Source organism: Scyliorhinus torazame, chromosome 15 (genome assembly GCF_047496885.1).
Source record: "Scyliorhinus torazame isolate Kashiwa2021f chromosome 15, sScyTor2.1, whole genome shotgun sequence".
NCBI classification, from domain to species: Eukaryota; Metazoa; Chordata; class Chondrichthyes; order Carcharhiniformes; family Scyliorhinidae; genus Scyliorhinus; species Scyliorhinus torazame.
Window position 1 is genome coordinate 116,150,178 of NC_092721.1, and position 19,223 is coordinate 116,169,400.

At 50.1% G+C, this 19,223-nt stretch overlaps 1 long non-coding RNA gene across 1 annotated transcript in view; it reads right to left on the bottom strand.

Moving 5' to 3' along the window:
- Window positions 1-19,223, bottom strand: part of LOC140391762 (uncharacterized) — a 275,634-nt gene that overhangs the window by 3,045 nt on the left and 253,366 nt on the right. Inside the window, exon 3 of the long non-coding RNA XR_011935168.1 lies at window positions 6,602-6,724. This is a non-coding gene — a long non-coding RNA (uncharacterized lncRNA). The remainder of the gene's footprint in view (window positions 1-6,601; window positions 6,725-19,223) is intronic.

Consider the following 19,223-nt stretch of genomic DNA (forward strand, 5'->3'; position numbering starts at 1 on the left):
GGTTGTGGGGGCGAAACCCACGCAAACACGGGGAGAATGTGCAAACTCCATACGGATAGTGACCCAGAGCTGGGATCGAATCTGGGACCTCAGCGCCGTGAGGCAGCAATGCTGCACTGCGCCACCGCGCTGCCCAGTCCTCCATCAACCTGATGAACATCTCCACAAAGTATTTTGTCGACCTCCAGTCCTCCAACCGCTCAGGTAATCCCATGATCCTTAGATTCTGCCTTCATGACCTGTTCTTCAGGTCCTCCACTTTGGCTCCCAGCCCTTTATTGCTCTCCACCGCTTTCTGCAGCTCCTCACCCATTGAGGTGAACTAGTTGCTGTTCTGCGACAATGCCTTCGCCACCCCCTTCAACACCTCTCTTTGCTCCCGCTCCTCCGTTAACATCTTTGTCAAAGACACCTTTATCAGGGCAAGAGTCTCATCCACCCACTCCTTGGGCGAGGTCGTCATCTCTTTTCGATGCCTATTGAAATGCTTGGAGAACAGCCTCTCAAACTCCCCCAGCATCACTTCGGCCAGCTTATCCACTGTAATGTGTGTGGCCCCAGCCTACGGGCTTGCACCCACCACCTTTCCTCCTGCTGGACTCATAGCCAAAATCGCTGGCGGACGTTTGCTCTCCCCCTTCTTTCCCTGATTCTTCTTTTGGAACTTCGACATCCTATGACCTCTTCAGACTTTCCAACACCTAATCATCCAAAATTGTCCCCCCGTAAACTGAAGAGAAAGGGCCAAAAACCGGATGCTCTGGCAGGAGCCACCCAACGTGTGACCTCCACCTACATGTCGCCACCGGAAGTTCTCCAAGATATATATACTGTGAATGGTTTTATCTTTCTGACCTTGTGTACTAACATTATTATTTTTTTTTAAACCACCCAATGGAATCTTGTGGTTTTATCTCCTGAGCAGATGTCTTGGATCTCAAAACTTTGTTTACTGTTACAGACAGGTGAGAGGGTTCAAGCAATACTGATTTCCTCTTCCCACCTATCCCTAAGCAGGTGTTTTGAATGAGTTTTTAAAGAATAAGTGGTTGCGTTTCATTTCCCAACCGCTCGATTTTTGTGTGATCCAATTTCACTCGTAATCCACAGCAACCCCGAGTTAGGATTAACTCAGAAGGTTACCTTATTTCACACATTCAAAATCCTCAAAAAGCATGCCCACGAAATCCCACCCCGCGTTCACACAGTAAAGCGGAGATAGAGAAAGGAGGTTTGCAGAACATGGGCCACACAAACACGGAATATTGGTTCACGTGAATTCCAGAGTTTCAAAGTCAAAGTTCAGTGGGGAATTCTTCCACACAGGCATTCCGAGTTCAGCTGGCTGGAGACCCATGTTGTAAGATTCATTTTTTAAGTGAGGTTCATGTCGCAAGATGAAGGAGGCACATAGAGATTAAGTTGGTCCTTAGGCAATAGTATGAAATCTTCCAAGTCAGGTTAGGTGGCCCAGTTGTCCTGTCTAGACAGAGACGGTTCCATTGTGGCTTGCCAGTGGGATGGTAAAACAGCAAACAGGGTGAGCAGGCCAAATTATTATTTTTTTCATGGGATGTGGGCTTCACTGATAAGGAAAGCATTTGTTGCCCTTGAACTGTGTGACTTACTCAGCCATTTCAGAGGGGAAATTCAGAGTAAACCACATCGCTGTGGGTCTGGAGTCACATGTAGGCCAGACCAGGTAAGGACGGCAGGTTTCCATCCCTAAAGGACATTAGTGAACCAGACAGGTTGTTATGACAATCAAGTAATTTCATGGTCATGAATAGACTTTTAATTCCAGATTGTTAGTTGACATCTGCCATGATGGGATTCGAACAAGGTGTGGTAAACCACTGTGTTGCATTGTGTTGTGTTGTACATGCCTGGGCTTGTCCCGGCTGGCTCTGCCTGTGGCTCCTCCCGTCGGGCTCATGTATAAAGGTGGCTAGTCTCCGCCTCCCCTCTAGTTCGGGACCAGAGGCCAGGAGGCTTGCTGTTTAGTGTATTAAAGCCTCAGTTACATTCATCACTCATCGTGTGCTTATTGAAGGCATATCAATTTAATACACTAAACTTTACGATGAACTCATCGCTCAAGGCTGATCACCTGGAGCTGGACCCACAGGCAGCCGACGCCACCGAAACTTTTGAGAACTGGCTAAGCTGCTTCGACGCGTACCTCGGATCCTTCACTGAAGACTTCACAGACCTCCAGAAGAAGCAGATCCTCCATGCACGGGTGAGCCAAGAGTCTTTCTTCTCATCAGGGACGCCCCCTCGTATGCGGAGGCAATAATGCTGCTGAAGGGACAATACGTGAAGTCCGTTAAAGAGATGTATGCTAGGCACCTCCTCGCCACGAGACGGCAACGTCCGAGGGAATCACTTGCAGAATTCCTGCAAACTTTGCTTGTACTCAGCCGGAACTGTGATTGCCGGGTGATATCGGCTACCCAGCACGCGGAGCTGCTGATCAGGGACGTTTATGTCACGGGCATGAAATCAAATTATATCCGCCAGCGATTACTAGAGGGGGTACACCTGGCCTCGCAGAGACTGTGCAACTCTTCAACTCACTGGAGGTGGCCTCCCAGAACATGGAGGCCTATACCTCCGAACGCGCGGCACCCTCGTGGGCCTCGTGGGTGCAGCCATCAACCGACCCGGGTGTGACGCAAGTCTGTGCCGCGCAGCGGCCCGCCAACGCCGGAGGCCCAAGCTGCTACTTTTGCGGCAAGGGCAGCCACCCCAGACAATGCTGCCCTGCACAGAACGCAACTTGCAATGGCTGTAGAAGAAGGGCCACTTTGCAAGTCTGCCAGGCCCGATCACCCCCTAAAACTTCTAGGCCCAGCAGCGCTGCCTGCTGCCTGTCGGGGCCGCCCCCAGCTGCCACGCCACCTGCCATGTGTGACCTGTGGGCGTCGCCATCTTCGCCGCCATCTTCAATTTCAGCAGCCACGTGTGGCCCATGGGGGCCGCCATCTTTAACGCATCCTCCAACCGCCACGCGCAACCCACGGGGGCCGCCATCTTGGATGCCATCGCCGCTGCCACCCGCCATGTGCGCCCCATGGGGGCCGCCATCTTGGACGCCGTTGCTGATGCCTCCCGCCATGCGCGACTCATGGGGGCCGCCGTCTTGGGACCACTCCGCTGCCTCCCGGGAGCCTGGCTCATCCGACCGTACACTGGCCGCCGCTATCTCTGACTGGCCTACCGCCCGTCTTCCGAAGCTCGCCTCCATCACGCTTGACCAGTCCCGGCCGCACCACCTCGCGAAGTCTACGATGACCGTCCGGATCAACAGGCACGAGGCGGCCTGTCTTTTCGACTCCGGGAGCACAGACAGCTTCAATCACCCAGATACGGTAAGGCGCTGCTCCCTCCCAATCTTACCCGCGACCCAGAAAATCTCCCTGGCTTCCGGATCCCATGCAGTAGAAATCCGGGGGTACTGTGTCGCGACCCTTGCTGTACAAGGCGTAGAGTACGCTAACTTCAAACTCTACGTCCTTCCCCATCTCTGCGCTGCCCTATTACTGGTCTCGACTTCCAGTGCCACCTCCAGAGCCTCACTTTAAAGTTCGGTGGACCCTTGCCCCCCCCTCACAATCTGTAGCCTCGCAACCCTTAAGGTCGACCCACCCTCGCTCTTCGCAAACCGCACCCCGGACTGTAAGCCCGTTGATACCAGGAGCAGACGATACAGTGCCCGGGACAGGGCCTTTATCAGGTCGGAGGTCCAGCGACTTCTGCGAGAGGGATCATTAAGGCTAGTACCAGCCCCTAGAGAGCTCAAGAGGTGGTCGTCAAGACTGGGGAGAAACACCGGATGGTTATCGATTACAGTCAGACCATCAACCGGTACACGCAGCTCGATGCGTACCCCCTCCCCCGCATATCTGACATGGTCAAACAGATTGCGCAGTACCGAGTCTTCTCCACAGTTGACTTGAAGTCCACGTACCACCAGCTCCCTATCCGCCCGGAGGACCGCCAATACACTGCCTTTGAGGCAGATGGCCGCCTCTACCACTTCCTCAGGGTCCCCTTCGGCGTCACCAATGGGGTCTCGGTCTTCCAAAAAGAAATGGACGGAATAGTTGACCAGTACGGGCTGCGGGCCACGTTCCCATACTTAGACAATGTCACCATTGGCGGCCATAACCAGCAGGACCATGACGAAAACCTCCGGCACTTCCTCCACACTGCTAAACTGAATCTCACCTATAATAACGAAAAATGCATTTTCCGCACAACCCACCTAGCTATCCTCGGCTACGTCGTGGAACACGGAGTCCTAGGTCCCAACCCCGACCCCATGCGCCCCCTCATGGAACTCCCCCTCCCCCACTGCCCCAAGGCCCTGAAGATATGCCTGGGGTTCTTGTCGTACTATGCCCAGTGGGTCCCCAATTATGCGGACAAGGCCCATCCACTTATCAAATCCACCATTTTTCCCCTGACGGCGGAGGCCCGACTGGCCTTCAATCGCATCAAGGCACATATTGCCAAAGCCGCGATGCACACGGTGGACGAGTCCATCCCATTTCAAGTGAAGAGCGATGCGTCAGACTTTGCTCTGGCAGCTACCCTCAACCAGGCGGGCAGGCCCGTGGCTTTCTTCTCCTGTACCCTCCATGCCTCCGAAATTCGACACTCCTCCGTCGAAAAGGAAGCCCAAGCCATCGTAGAAGCTATGCGACATTGGAGGCATTTCTTGGCCGGCAGGCGATTCACTCTCCTCACTGACCAACGGTCGGTTGCCTTCATGTTCAATTTCACCCAGTGGGGCAAGATCACGAATGACAAGATATTGAGGTGGAGGATCGAGCTTTCCACCTACAACTACGATATCTTGTATCGACCTCGGAAGCTCAATGAGCCCCCAGATTGCCTATCCCGTGGTACATGTGCCAGCGCACAAGTAGACCGACTCCGGGCCCTCCACAATGACCTCTGTCACCCACGGGTCACCCGTTTTGTTCACTTCATCAAGGCTCGCAACCTGCCTTACTCCATCGAGGAGGTCAGGACCGTGACCAGGGACTGCCAGGTCTGCGCGGAGTGCAAACCGCACTTCTATTGGCCAGACAGAGCACACCTGGTAAAGGCCTCTCGCCCCTGTGAGCGCCTCAGCATCTACTTCAAAGGGCCCCTTCCCTCCACTGACCGTAACAGGTACTTCCTCAACATGGTTGACGAGTACTCAAGATTCCCCTTCGCCATCCCTTTCCCTTCTGACATGACCTCTGCCACCGTTATCAAGGCCCTGCACAGTCTTTTCATCCTGTTCGGGTTCCCCGCCTACATCCATAGTGATCGGGGGATCCTCCTTCATGAGCGACGAGTTGCGTCAGTTCCTGCTCAGCAAGGGCATCACCTCCAGCAGCTACAACCCCCGGGGAAACGGACAGGTGGAGAGGGAGAACGCGACGGTCTGGAAGGCCGTCCTCCTGGCCCTACGGTCTAGGAGCCTCCCAGTCTCCCATTGGCCGGAGGTCCTCTCCGATGCATTCCTCTCCATCTGGTCGCTCCTGTGTACAGCCACCAACGAGACTCCTCGCGACCGTATGTTTGCTTTCCCCAGGAAATCCACCTCCGGGGTCTCACTCCCGTCCTGGCTGGCAGTCCCAGGGCCCGTCCTCATCAAGAAGCATGCGAGGAGCCATAAATCCGACCCCCTCGTCAGGAAGTCCTGCTCCTCCATGCCAATCCACAATATGCCTACGTGGCACACCAGGACGGGCGACAGGACACAGTCTCCCTTCGGGATTTGGCACCAGTAGGCTCCCCAGCGACCATCACCACCACCACCCCGATCCTACACCGTCTTTCCCCATCCCTGCACACCTACCTCACGAACTAGCACCCTCAGGCCCACCAGCGATCATTACCACCACCTCCGCCCATACACCGCCCTCCCCTTCACCGACTCAACAACTGGGTGAAGAAGAGGACGACACGCTCCCGGACGCGCAGGTCTCGACACCGATGCCCCATCACAGCAGGGACTGAGGCGATCACGGCGGAAGGTCAAGGCCCTTGACAGACTTGACCTTTAAGACCACTTCACCCCTGCTGGACTCTTTTTTAAACAGGGGGTGAATGTGGTAAACCACTGTGTTGCATTGTGTTGTGTTGTGCATGCCTGTGCTTGTCCCGGCTGGCTCCGCCTGTGGCTCCTCCCCTCGGGCTTATGTATAAAGGTGGCTAGTCTCCGCCTCCGCCCCAGTTCAGGACCAGAGGCCTAGGAGGCCAGCTGTTTAGTGTATTAAAGCCTCAGTTACATTCATCACTCGTGTGCTTATTGAAGGCATATCACAATGTCTCCTGGACATTACCCAGGGTCTCTGAACTACTAGTCCAGTGACAATGCCACTACCCCACTGGCTCCCCGTCTATTAAACTGTCCCAGATTCCAGGGCCTTGGGTCATGTGACCTTCCTCCTCCATAATGACTTCAATGGGGATGTTTATCCAGCATCTAGAATTGGCTTTGTTTTCAGGACTGATAATGTCTCAGTCATTATGGATTGAAAGGGAAACCATTGTCTCAATAGACCCACTGACTCCGCTCGCAAGGTTGGCTTACCAAAGGCAAATGATATTCCTGCGAATACCATTCCCCGTTAAATTGGTTTGAACATTTCCAGGTTGTCTATCGGCAGCTTCCTAGGTGTGATATTCCAGAAACTGAGGGGAGAATTCTTTTGTTCTGAAGAAAAAGACCAGTATGTAAAAATTAAAAATAGCAAAAGGGTAACGTTTTAAAATATATACAGTATTGAGTTTATTTTCCATATCACAGGAATCCAAGACTAATTTAAACAAAACATTATTGGTCCCTAATCAGATACTACTAAACGATTGGGGCACTGGTCCAAGATCATAACAAACTTGCAACAGAGCTATGCAATCACTCTCTAATTATTTTAATGCATTGGAAAAGTTTTTAAAAACATATTTAAGTAATGTTAGATTTCTCTGATAGGGGAATTTTCTTTCTTTTGTTATGATTCATTTATATGTAATTTTTAAAATTAACTAGCAATATTACCCAAATTTAATTTCTGTATTAATCTTTGCATGGATAATAAAGTGAAATTGATTGAACTGAATTGATTTCTAAAGGTATCCCCGAATCTCACAGACATATTAGTCTGCACAGAAACAGGCTATGTTGTATGCCACATAGATATTAGGATCTTACCCACTGGAGACAGGAAATTAAATACATCTGGAGTCAAATCTATGAATTTCATTAAAAAAAATACCAAATCTAAACTTGCTCACCAAAATCTGCCAAAGAACGAAGAAGCTGATTAATTGGTCATAATGCCCTGAATTGTCCAAACAGGGGCAATTCTGCCTGCATTGCCGCTGCATGTGACGTTTTCCCTGGCCCGACACAGCTGTGCATTTCTTCTGAAATCTGTCAGAGAAAAGCGCAGCGTAATATCTCCTGGGATCTCTATCGGAGCAGACTAGAGTTAGGAGAAAACATGAAACACCCTCTTTTTTGGCACTAGCTGCTGTATTCTGATAGGATGCTCTTTCCAAGGGCTGGTGCAGAATTGATGGGTTGAATGGCCACCTTCTGCAATGTAGGGATACCATGAAGTATTTAATAATTCAGTCTTTTAAGAAGTGTTAGTGAATGGATGAGTGATTGAATGAGCGAGTGGATAAATGGATGAAGGAGGTTCTTGAAGTGGGTAAGGTGGATGTGTGGGTAGGTGGTAATTGGGTGAATGGGTAGTTGGGTGAATGAGAAAAGTGGTTGGGTGAGTGTGTGGGTATTTGGGTGAGGTGGGTAGGTGATGAGTTGGGTAGGTGGGTGAGTGGGTAAATGAGTAAGGTCAGGAGGTGGGTGAGGTGGGTGAGGTGGCTAGATGGGAAAATGGGTAGTCAGGTCAGGGGCTAGTTGGGTGTAGTCGGGCCATGATAGGGGATATGGTCAGGTGTTTGGAGGGGATAGTTGGGTCAGATCAGGGGGTTAGTCAGGTGGTCAGTGTGTAGTCGGGCCTATTCTGGGGTAGTCAGGTTATTGGGGGTGTAGTTGGGTGCTGAAGAGTAACCAGGTGATTGGGGGTGCAGTAGGATTGCTCAGGGACATAGTGGGGTGTTCAGGAGCTAGTTGGGTCAAGTCAGGGGACTAGTCGGACCGGTCGGGGGAGTAGTCCGGTGGTCAGGGGTAGTCGGATGGTTGGGAAGTAGTTGGGTCGGTCAGCGGCTGGTAGCACCTGGTCCGGGGGGGGGGGGGGGGGGCGGTAGGCAGGTCGTGGAGATAATATAATGGTCAGGGGTTGTCAGGTCAACTCGGGAGGGAAGTAATTAAGTTGAGCGGTATTCAAATTTGGAGGGGCAGTTGACTCTGGTTAGAGGTGTAGTTGAGTGATCTGGTGGTAGATGGTTAGTTGGGAGAGAACGTTGAGTGGTTTGGAGAGTAGTCTGAGGATCTGAGGGTAGTCGGGAGGGGGGGGGGGGGGGGCGGTGGCGATTGTGGGGAGCTTGTTTGTGGAGCTGCCCAGGGGTTAGACTAGGTCTAACATTTCCTGGATAACTATCCAGATAAGTACCGCGGATCTGCCCAAGTCTCCGACTCTAACTCATAGTTCCAACGTTGATCCACCTGTTAAAAACTCCCACAGGGTCCTGATGCGCACCTTCCAACGTATATTTAGTCTCCGACAATCCAGAGACTTGAAGATTGGGCCAATATATTTTCAATCAGCACAGCCACTTTATTTTTCAGACAATCAAATGCACATAGGATAAAAAAATTATAAAGAAACAAAAGTACATGTTTCATAACAATGTGATTAAACTTTTCAATAAAATTGTCTTTTCATCTTTGTTGTATCATAGCTATGTTTCCACTCAGAGACCTCACTCTTTCAAAGAAGCCTGGAGCCTGAATTACTATTCCCTGAACTTTTGCTCTGTTAGTTGATGAAAGATATCTATAATTCTCAGCATGCTGCAGTTTTAGTGTTTACACAGTGGAGTCATATCAGCATGTATGTGTGTAATCTCTGAGATAATTGTCCAGAATACCTTGAAATGTGGCTTTCCCTAGGCTATGTACATAACAATGAGTTTAGCTTCGGATGTTACTTCTAAACAAGTTAAATATGAACTTTATAACCTAGTTTTGCAGTATTGATTGACAAATAAAATATTTTCTCAGACTTAGTTTTGCAACTAGGTGAGAGGAATTCTCGTTCTTCTCACCAGTACACAAGGTCTACACCCGCATCAACTTCTTTGTACTTCCAGAAATAGTCAGAGCAGAATACTCCCTGATTGTAATCTCCGACCACGCTCCACATTACATGGATGTGAGGTTGGAGATGGGCTGTGCCCAATGCCTCACATGGAGGTTGGACACGACCCTCTTGGCCGAATAGATCTTCTGCCTGAAAATATCACAGGCCACAGGCGAGTATGTTATGAACAACCAGAACAGGGAGCTCTCGACCTCCACTTTCTGAGAGGCACTGAAAGCTGTGAATAGGGAAGAAATTATTGCCTACAAGGCTCACAGAGATAGGGAAGAGAGGGCGGCTAGGCAGCAACTGATCAACTCCATACTGGAGGTCGACAGAAGGTACTCCGTTGCCCCGACCGTGGAGCTTCTAGCGGAGAGGAAAAAGCTACAAATGGACTTTAACTTGCTGTCCACCAGGAAAGCAATATACCGACTCCTTTTATGAGCATGGAGCTAAGGCTAACCACCTGCTAGCTCACCAACTGAGAAAGCAGGCAACCACGAGGGAAATAGCCCAGGTAAAGGACAGCAGAGGCAGACTGGCAGCCAATCCAAAAAAGGTCATTCGAGGGCTTCTACTGGGGACTTTACATCTGCGAGCCCCTCCAAGTTCCTCGATGGACTGGACATGCCAGTCGTGGGTGTCGATAGCGGGGTGAGCTGGAAGCACCACTAGGACTGGGGGAGGTCATGGAGAGCATTAACTCCGTGCAGGCGAGGAAGGCGCCGGGACTTTTACAAACAATTTGTGCCAGCACTCGCCCAGCACCTGTGGGAGATGTTTGCAGACTCACTGGCGAGGGGCACCTGCTGCTAATGCTAACTCAGGCCACCATATCCTTGATACCCAAAAAAGACAAAGACACAGTGGAATGCAGATGACACAGACCCATTTCGCTGCTCAATGTGGACAGGAAAATACTCGTAAAAGTCCTGACAAGAGACTGGAGAACTGCATTCCAGAGGTGGTCACAGAAGACCAGACAGGCTTTGTTAAGGGTAGACTGCTAACTGCGAATGTGAAACTGACCCCATCCAAGGAGAGAACACCAGAGGTGATCGTCTCCCTGGACGCAGAGAAGACCTTTGACAGAGTCGAGTGGAAGTACCTTATTGAGGTACTAGAATGGTTTGGGCTAGGGACAGGGTTCACCTCATGGGTGAAACTTGTTTTTGAAAACTCACCACTATTCTTAGAAGTCCCCCTATACCAAAAAGGGGCGATATTCTAAATGGTTATCAGGGATTCTCACTCCCTGACTCCCCTGCAGGCTTCAGTGGGTGCTATTCAGGTCAAGCTATGTTTTCAAGTTATCCCCCGGTATAACCCATATCGTCACCAAAGATTTCATCTACTTACCACTTAGTAGCATCGATCCTGGGTCCCGCAGTAAGTAAAGTGGACTTTGGAATAACCACTATTTCAGGTTAAATTAAGTTATTTTATTATTATATTTTTTCTTTTAAAAGCTGCAAATACTTTCTTTACAGGAAGGTAAAAAGATCTTGCTTCTGGATCCTTCTGGTTGGTTGAAGGGACCTTCAGGCCCACCTTGACAATCAATCTTCTTTCGAGTCTGGTCTTCTTTAGATGTATTCGCTGGTTAACTCGGTTGCTATGTCCTATCTTTCCCATGTACCGAGCTGTGAGAGCTGGCTCTGCTGGCTGTCTCTGAGCTGACGCTGCCTACTCCTTAAATTCTAGTCTTTCTTAGATGTATTAGCTATTTTAGCTCGGCTGCTATGCTCTGTCTCTTTCCCATGGCCGAGCTGACTGTAATCTGACTCTGTTTCTCCGCCTCTCTCTGAGTTCTGGTTCTGGTTCTGGTAGTTCCTGCTCTGGTCTCTAGGTTTATATTCTCTTTCTAACAGTTATTAAGTTTATATGACTTTATTGTAAAGTAACTTATTTCACTTTGATTGTAAAAAGTATCTTTGATCTAAACCTTCTAATCCAACTAAGTATTCATTTTGACATAACCTCATCTCATAGATCTGATTACATTGTGTTCTTTGTGATGTTCAAAAATGCTTTGACCTCAAGAGGTGTTACTTTTGGTTTAGTTCCTGTCACTTCTATAGTTTTATTTTCCACTTTGATATTGGCTTTGAATTATGTTTCTCGTAGACTGATAGTCTCCAGTTTTCTTTAATTTACTTGGTATTAACAAAATTTCACACCTAGAATTATCACCAAATTCAACTGAACCTCATCCTTTTTCCAGCTGCTAACTAAGATAGTTAATTTCAATGAAGGTGTGAACCATTGTCTTTGGCTTCATTCAAAATTGTTTGCTAAGCCTGCTTGACCAAGGCTATCTGCATTTTACAATCCTGCTCTTTGCAGCTGCTGTTAACCCTTTGTGGGATCTTGCCCTGTATCCTCTCATGTTTCTCTCAGACCAGATATTGCCAGACTTCCATGTTTCAAATGACACATCTTTCCATATTTTCAATAACAAATTCTTGGTAAACGCCCCCAAGGCGAGCATTCAGACCCACACCACCATCTCCGAATACTTCCAGCTGCACAGAGGCACAAGGCAGGGATGCCCGCTATCCCGTTCTTGTTCGCTCTGGCAATTGAGCCGCTAGCGATTGTCCTGTGAGAGGCGGGAGGCTGGAAGGGAATCTGAAGAGGAGGCATAGAGCACAAAGTCTTACTCTTTGCGGATGATCTGCTCCTCTACATCTCGGACCCGCAAAAATGGCATGAAAGAAATCACAAAACCGGTGGGAGAGTTTGGAGTCTTCTCAGGCTACAAGCTCAACCTGGGCAAGAGCTATGTATTCCCAGTGAACCCGAGAGGTGGAGAGGCAGAGCTGGAGGGTCTACTGTTTAAAATAGCCCGAAGCAAATTCCGCTACCTGGGGATCCAGATTGCCCATGACTGCACACGGATCCACAAGTGGAACATGACCAGTCTGGCGGAGGAAGTAAAAAAGGACCTACTGGGGTGGGATGCACTCCCGCTTTCCCTGGCAGGGAACAAAGAACAAAGAAAAATACAGCACAGGAACAGGCCCTTCGGCCCTCCAAGCCTACGCCGACAAAGCTGCCCGTCTAAACTACAATCTTCTACACTTCCTGGGTCCGTATCCCTCTATTCCCATCCTATTCATGTGTTTATCAAGATGCCCCTTAAACGTCACTTTCGTCCCTGCTTCCACCACCTCCTCCGGCAGCGAGTTCCAGGCACCCACTATCCACGTGTAAAAAACTTGCCTCGTTCATCTCCTCTAAACCTTGCCCCTTGCACCTTAAACCTATGCCCCCAAGTAATTGACCCCTCTACCCTGGGAAAAAGTCTCTGACTATCCACTCTGTCTATGCCCCTCATAATTTTGTAGACCTCTATCAGGTCGCCCCTCAACCTCCTTCGTTCCAGTGAGAACAAACCAAGTTTATGCAACCTCTCCTCATAGCTAATGCCCTCCATACCAGGCAACATCCTGGTAAATCTCTTCTGCACCCTCTCTAAAGCCTCCACATCCTTCTGGAAGTGTGGCGACCAGAATGGAACACTATACTCCAAGGGTGACCTAACTAAGGTTTTATACAGCTGCAACATGACTTGCCAATTTTTATACTTAATGCCCCGGCCAATGAAGGCAAGCATGCCGTATGCCTTATTTACTACCTTCTCCACCTGTGATGCCCCTTTCAGTGACCTGTGGACCTGTACACCTAGATCTCTCTGACTGTCAATGCTCTTGAGGATTCTACCATTCACTGTATAGGAGAGCGCAGATGATCAAAATGAATGTACTGCCCAGGTTCCTCTTTCTGTTCAGATCCATACTGATCTACATCCCCAAGGCCTTTTTCCAGGCAATAGACAAAATGATTATGGCATTGTGTTGGTGGGGTGGGGGAAAATGTAAGAATCTCCAAAACAATACTACAAAGGAGAAGAAACATGGGAGGCTGACCCTCACGAACTTGCCATACTGGGCAACCACAGCTGAAAGAGTGAGGGGGTGGGTGAAGGAACCAAACACAGAATGGGTGGGGATGGAGGAGTCCTGCTGTACAGGAATGAGTGACCCTCCGGGCCCTCGCAAGTCAGCGCTCCCATCCCTGCCAATAAAACAACCCTAAGAACCTGGAACCAGATGAGGCAGCCCTTTGGTTTGACCGAGGTATCCACCATGGCCCCCATCTGCGGTAACCACAGGTTTCTACCAGCTATGCTCGACGCCACCTTTAAAAGGTGGAGGCAGGAGGAAGGCACTGATGGTTAGGGACTTTTACATGGGGGACAGACTCGCAACCTTAGAGGTTTGACAGAGAGACTAGACTGGAACTACCAAACAGGAACGAACCCCGCCATCTGCAAGTTAAAAGCTTTCTCCGTAAGGAGACAACAATGTACCCAAGGACTCTGAGAAACACCTTGTTAGAGGAGTTACTGGGCGCGGACAGTCTGGAAAAGAGGAACTGCGGGGGCTTGTATGGATGACTTTTAGCTTCCCACTGGACGAAGCAAGAGAACAATGGGAGGAAGAACAGGGGATGGAAATAGGGAGCGAAGCACTGAACAGGGTCAACCCCAGCTCCTCGTGCGCAAGGCTAAGCCTCATGCAGCTAAAAATGGTGCATGGAGCACATCTGACAAGAACCCAAATGAGCAGGTTCTTCCCAGAGGTGGAGAATAAATGTGAACGGTGCCAGGGAGGCCCGGCCAACCACACCCACATGTTCTGGGCCTACCCCAGACTTGTCGGGTTTTGGACAGCCTTCTTCGAAGTAATGTCCAAGATTTTGAGGGTGAGGGTGGAGCCGTGCCTGAGAATGGCAGCCTTTGGTGTATTGGATCAGCCAGAACTACATACGGGGAAGAAGGCTGATGCCCTTGCCTTTGCTTCCCTAATCGCCTCTGGAGAATTCTGCTCGGCTGGAAGCACCATCCACAGCTGCAGACTGGCTGGCAGACCTATTGGAATTTCTCCATTGGGAGAAGATTAAGTTCACCATCCGAGGGTCAGAGGAGAGCTTCCACAAAACGTGGAGCCATTCACCAACTTGTTCCAAATCCTGTTCGAAGCCAACAGCCAAAAGAGCAGGGAGGGGGATGGGCACAAGAACCAATGGGACCACAGGGAACAGACAGAAATGGGAGGGAACAGTTTGGGGGGGAGGGTTGGGGAGACCAGAGGAAACAACAGGGGAGAGGCCAGAAAGAGGCTGACACAGAGACCAGAGGGCATAACACAAGGCCACATGAAAGAGAACCCTCCAAAGCAGGCCAACAACAGGGTGGGAAGAGGGGAGAAGATGGGGGGGGGAGGTCAAGCGAGAGATAGAGAGGGGGAGGGAAGGGAGAAGGAGGGCACTACCCACATATAAACACCAGCCAACTACCCACAGTGAAATAAAGGGCCAAGGAAAGGACCCGGCTCGTTGGTCCAGGGGTAAGATTCTCCCTTTAGGGGTTGTAATGCACGAAAATGTGAGAGGTCCCGGGTTCAAATCCCAGATGAGCCCTTTGATGTTGTTCCTTATTGGGCAGCACGATAGCATAGTGATTAGCACAATTGCTTCACAGCTCCAGGGTCCCAGGTTCAATTCCCGGCTTGGGTCACTGTCTGTGCGGAGTCTGCACGTTCTCCCCATGAGTGCGTGGGTTTCCTCCGGGTGCTCCGGTTTCCTCCCACAGTCCAAAGATGTGCAGGTTAGGTGGATTGGCCATGATAAATTGCATTTAGTGTCCAAAATTGCCCTTAGTGTTGGGTGGCGTTAGTGGGTTATGGGGATAGGGTGGAGGTGTGGACTTGGGTAGGGTGCTCTTTCCAAGAGCTGGTGCAGACTCGAATGGCCTCCTTCTGCACTGTAAATTCTATGTTTCTATGACCCCAAAACATCAATAGAAGTGCGGTGGGGGAGGGCGACATCTAAAAAGAACAACTTGTAAATTGGAACCGTTGCATCTATCTTTAACGAGTGTATACTGTATAAAATGTAAAAACTGTAATTAATTTTTTTTTTATTACATTGCGGTTGCGGGAATGAGGAGGGAGCATGTGGCCAATAAAGGACGACAGGAGGGTGTTAGTGCCAGCAGGGAACTTGAAGGCATCACTTTCTTCTCCTTCAATAACATCAACTAGTGTTACTCTAAGCTTCTGCTCCGGAGTTACCCATAAGGTTCACCACTTTCAATGGCATTGTGACATTGGGAGGCCTGCTACATGTGTTCATCCATGCATGGCACTGCTCAATGCCCAGCTCGATTTGGGGTTGCTGAATTGTGCAACGGGGCGCTGAATCGCATTCAGAATCTCAGATTTCCACCACTGTCTGTGTACAGAAATGCTTCCTGGCATCGCCCCTGATAGGCCGAGCTCCAACTTTATGCCCTCTGGGTTCCCCACCAAAGAAAATATGACAGAATGTTGTTGATTTCCTTGGTATCCTGATGCTGGGGCCATTGCAGGGTCATGAGGCCACATAATAACCTTTATTGTCTGTGTATCCGAACAGGCGCCGGAATGTGGCGACTAGGAATTTTTCACAGTAACTTCATTGCCGTGTTAATGTAAGCCTACTTGTGACAATAAAGAGTATGTGGCTTCATGACCCTGAAATGATCCCAGCAACAGGATACAAAGGAAATCAACAACATGTATGGATGGTGGGACTTCAGCAGTTCTCTTCCGATATATAGCCAATCTCATCACAGTTGCGGGAATAACGAGGGAGTATGTGGTCAATAAAGGATGACAAGAGGTTGTTAGTGCCAGCAGGGAGCTTGAAGACATAATTTTAAAAGGGGTTTTGACAGCCTTCACTTCGGCCGCGCACACAGAAGGCTGCAGGTAAGACTGCAGGTAGGACCAAGTGTAAGTCGGTCTGAAGTGTAAGGAAGGGTGACTCCATGCTTCAAAGACACTTCCCCAGAGGACTTGGAAGAGGTTGCGATGACCCTAAATTTGGCAAAATGCCTTCCCAGTGCCTGCAAGGTAAATTAAGACCTGGATGCAAAAAATCCAACTCTGTCTAAACTGAACGACATTATCCTGAATGGTGGATTCCGAGGACAACACTCAGAAGAAATGAAACACTATCTGACAAAGAAAGACGAGCTCAGTGTTGAGGAAGGTATCATTCTCTGGGCGTCCCGAGTAGTTGTCGTTCGCCAGGGCAGCATCTGATACTTATAGAAGTACATAATGGCCACCCTAGGATATAAAAATGAAAATGCTCACCAGGAGTGACGTTTGGTGACCTGCCCTCGACTCGGACATCACGGACTCTGTGAGATGGTGCAATCTATGCCAGGAGAATCAAGAATTCCCTCCCTCAGCTTTCCTACATCCATGGAAGTGGCCTGGCAGGCCATTGGTGTGAGTGTATTTGCTGGGCCTTTTATGGGATCCATGTTTTTGATCCTGGAAGATGCATACTCCAAATGGTTGGATATACTGCATGAGCTCCACTACCTCCAACGCTACAATCGAGAAATTACGACAGTTTCTGCACGCACGGAATACTAGTCCTGGTTTCCGAAAACGGCACAGCCTTCATCAGTAAAGAGTTCGAAAACGTCATGCGACCCAATAGCATCAGACACATCAGAATAGCACCGTATCCCTGTCATAATATCCACTCATGTATATAATGAGATGCAGACAGGCAGTGATTGACACATAGGATGACCAGTAAGCATACAACACAGCACAGCCAATCACCAGACAGGACACTACCACTATAAAGCCAGAGGGCACTAGGTTTCCCGCTCTCTCGGGACCCAGCTACTGAGACAGTCAGAGTCCACGAGCTAGCAAGCACAAACACCATGTGGTAGCTAGTCAGTCTGGTCAGGCTACTACAAGGTCACTAGTCAGATCAATATAGTGTCGACCCACAGCTGAATATGTACAGCAGTTCATCTAGTTGAATAAAACAGTGTTGGATCTTCTCCTGTGTTAGACGTTTGTTTCTAACTTCCCTGCATCGAGTGCAGTCCACATCGAACCAACCTTCCTAACACATCATGGTGTCAGAGTGATATTGATCTTGACGGACCTACCTCGAGTGAATCAGCATCGACCAGCAAGCAGCCATCCAGCCAAATGGAAAACATCCAGCCTCCTCCGCAACTCCGCATCTCCGGCAACCTCGGCGCCAACTGGAAAATCTTCAAGCAGAAGTTCCTCTTGTACATCGAGGCCTCCGACCTCGAGGCAGCATCAGATGCCAGGAAGATCGCGCTATTTCTCTCCACTGCGGGGGATCACGCCATCCATATTTACAATTCGCTTACGTTCGCCGACAGCGAAGACAAAACAAAATTCAAAACAGTCCTGCTGAGGTTCGACAGCCACTGCGACATTGAGGTGAATGAGAGCTTTGAACGGTACATCTTCCAGCAGAGGCTTCAGGGTAAGGATGAACCTTTTCAGTCCTTCGTTACCCATCTCCGCATCCTAGCGCAGTCATGTAACTATGACTTGACGGCTGATTCCATGATCCGGGATCAGATCGTTTTCGGGGTCCATTCCGACTCCCTGTGGCAGCAGCTCCTTAAAATCAAACAGTTGACCCTCTCTGTCGCTATTGAGACGTGCGTTGTCCATGAGCATGCCGAGAATCATTACTCCCACATCAGGGCGGCAGAAACTGCAAAGCTGGCCTCCCACGAGGCAGAAAGGGTGCAGGCCATTGCACAGATGCAGGGCCTGAGCATCGAGGAGAGTGACCGTTTCGCGCGCTTTTCTCAGATCCCTGCGCATGCGCGCCACGACCGAGTGGACGACGAGACTGAAAACCTGACCTGGCAGGTGTGTATGTCGGCCGACTCCACTGCGCATGCGCGATGGATCGCGCTGACGTCAGCGTCATGACATGTCTGAATTGTGGCTCCGCCCACTTAGGCAATGTCCGGCAAGAGGACGCCGATGTCTCCAGTGTGGCAAGCTTGGCCACTACGCAGCCCTCTGCAGATCCGCTCCACCGCTCAGCAGTCAGTGATCCCAGCTGCAGCTCTGATGTATCCGCTCAATACAACAAGGCATGCCAGATTCTGATCCCGACAGCCCAACGGACCCTGATGCTGACTGCCTCCAGTCTCCATATCGGGGGGGCATCATAACCACACATGAGCTGGCCTCCACCATACCTGCGCAACGCCTCTCGATCCTCAGTGTGGATCCTGTTGACGAGTGGTGTGCTGTCCTCACATTAACAAGGCTCGCATCCGATTTAAACTGGACACCGGCGCGTCTGCGAACCTCACCTCACAATCCGAACTCGACTCCATCCGGGCCCGACCAAGCATTCTTCCACCGGCCTGCCAGCTCCTTGACTACAATGGCAATGCCATAGCTGCCAGTGGCTCATGTCAACTAGGGGTATCCAACAAGGCGATCAAGGCAACGTTACGATTTGAAATCATCAGGCCTAACAGTGCGTCCCTGCTCAGTGCTCGCGCCTGCAAGCTCCTAAACCTGGTTCAGCGAGTCCACACCATGTCATCGTCACCGGCAACGGCCTCGCCCGATGGAACTTTGCAAGCCGACATAAACGACATTATCACGCAGTACCACAGTGTATTCGATGGAATGGGCACGTTCCCGTACCGATACAAAATACTGCTCAAGCCGAATGTCACCCCTGTAATCCATGCACCACGCCGGGTGTCGGCGCCCCTCAAGGATCGTCTGAAAAGGCAACTACAGGACCTCCAAGACCAGGGCATCATCTCGAAGGTCACAGAGCCAACAGACTGGGTCAGCTCCATGGTATGCGTAAAGAAGCCATCAGGGGAGCTCCGCATTTGCATTGATCCCAAGGATCTAAACCGCAACATCATGCGGGAGCACTACCCGATCCGGAAGCATGAAGAGTTAACCAGTGAGATGGCTCATGCCAAATTCTTCACTAAGTTAGACGCCTCCTGGGGTTTTGGGCAAATACAGCTGGACGCGTCCAGTCGTAAGC